Raw genomic sequence first — 2,384 nt, forward strand, 5'->3', positions numbered from 1 at the left:
ATTAATATAAGAGTTAGTCAAATAAGAAGCTAGAGCTAATAGGCCAAGCAGTGTTTTAATTAATAGAGTTTCTCTGTGGTTATTTCCATTCTGGGAGAGGACAAACAAGTGGCTTGTTTCTTGTAACATCAAAGAATTTTTAAAATGTCTGTGTGGGCAAAATAAAAATAATAGACAGACCCCATCTGTGAGACTGTAAACAAAAAGAAAAAGACAAGTCTCACTGAGCTCAAGAACTACTCTCTCAGAATTGCAAATATACAATATGAGACAAAAAAATCTGCAGATTTGCACAGGAATTGGTGTATAGAAAATGGTTTCATGCTATATCAGTAGTCCCTATTTTTTATATTTCTAGGTTCTTAAATCCCCTTCTTACACATTCAATGTGCAACCACTCCAAGACTCAATCTGAGCAAAGGATACTATGCCATTGACCCAAGTTTGTGGATATGTGTCTTGTGGGAAGTGAAGTATGTTTTAAAAAGGGGAGCTATTGACTCTTACATTTTAAAGTAGTTATATGACATCTAAACAAATCAGCTAGATCAGAATTAGGGTGTAGAAATTGTTCAGCATGACCAAGACTAGTGAATGACTCAATATTGGTATCATGGCTCATTTACAGTCACCTGAAGAGATGTTTTGGTTTGTTTACTGTGGTCATTTGAATAGGAAAGGCCCCCATAGACTTATGTGTCTGATTACTTGGCCTATAAGTCATGGCACTTTTACTAGTTGTGGTCTCACTGGTGGAGGTGTAGCCTTATTAGAATCTTCATCCATATGAAGGTGTATTTTGAGGTCTCATATGCTCAAGTTACGCCCAATGTTGAACTATCTCCATCTGCTGCCTGTGGATTGAGACATAGACGTTTCAGCTACTTCTCTAGCACTATGTCTGCCTGCATGCTACCATGCTTTTTGGTATGATGATAAAGTAGTAAAAAATGGGAGACTGCAAGTCAGTTCCATCTAAATGTTTTTCTTTATAAGAGTTGTTACGTTTATGGTGTCACTTCACAGCAACAGAAATCCTAACTAAGGAGTTACTTTCTCTATTATTCTCTGTGGTGATGCATTACTGTGAAAATATCTCTTATATTAAAAAATAGGAATCTCACATTCCAAGATAATAACTCACCTTTAGTTCACTTAAGACTTAAGTTGATAGCCTACAGTGTACTCAGCCTGTTTACCCTGCCTTTAAGAGAATAATATAAGGCTGGGTGAGAATATAAGAAGAATAACAACTTAATCCAATTCTTTAGTAGAATTCTTTTATCTATCTGAAACCATAGCATCACTCTCTGCATTTTTGTTACGAGCTCAGTCCTCTGATAGTCAACAATAGCAACCATTAAGTTTGGTTTATAGTCTCTCATGCTTTCTCTAAATCACTTCCACACTTTTCCCTATTCTTAGAGTACACCAATTCTAAATATTTAAGATCCACATACTCAGGATTATTAACAACCTATACCCCATTCCTCTCATAGCATGTTTAGTCATTTGTTAACTTTATTTTCACTGGGACTAGAATATGTGACAAAAATCTTAAGGAAATGGAGTATATATGATGCATGGTATTGGAGAATGGAGAATGCAGTCACTTGCCTATACCTCTAGTTAAGCAAAACAACAATAAAGTAGAAAATGTGTCAGAGGCTGAATACCTTATGGCAAAGAGAATACGGAAAAAAACTATGGTTCTGGAAGAATGAGAGATGACTTCTGTTTTTTCAATGCATAGTATATAGTGAGTTTAGTTTGACAGCATGGTGAAATGATTTGTGATATAACAATTGGCAATCTTTGTGCATTGGGGAGTATTTATTTTGCTATGTATAATGTTGATTTTCAAATACTTATCAGCATATCACTTGTTTACCTACACCTAATTAGGTAAAGCAGAAATACATAAAACAACATTTAAAATTGAACATATTAGGATTCACATTTTAGGAGATCTAAGACTTTTCGATGCAACTAGTGATTTAAATAAATAAACATTTCATAAGCATAAAATACATTTCAATAACACCAAACAAGTTAACAGATATATTTAAAATATTACAAAGAATTATCAGAAAATATATATTTTAAATATATACTGTTTTCTTATAAAACTAATGAAAGTATGAATCACAAAATAATAGTAATTATCAAAATTTTACCACTATACATCTTTGAATTCTCTTAACAAAATGCAATTAAGTTATAAATAAAAAAAATTATGCATATGAAAATAAGAAACACTTCTCAGGAGTTTATTGGAGAAGAAAAGTTACAACATAAACACAAAATATTTGTAATAAAAAGAAAATAGAAATATGACCTAGAAATGGGCCTGATACAATTTATATTGTACTTAATACTACTTA

Source organism: Alexandromys fortis, unplaced genomic scaffold (genome assembly GCF_014885135.2).
Source record: "Alexandromys fortis isolate MF-2015 unplaced genomic scaffold, M_Fortis_MF-2015_v1.1 scaffold_475, whole genome shotgun sequence".
Taxonomy (NCBI): Eukaryota; Metazoa; Chordata; class Mammalia; order Rodentia; family Cricetidae; genus Alexandromys; species Alexandromys fortis.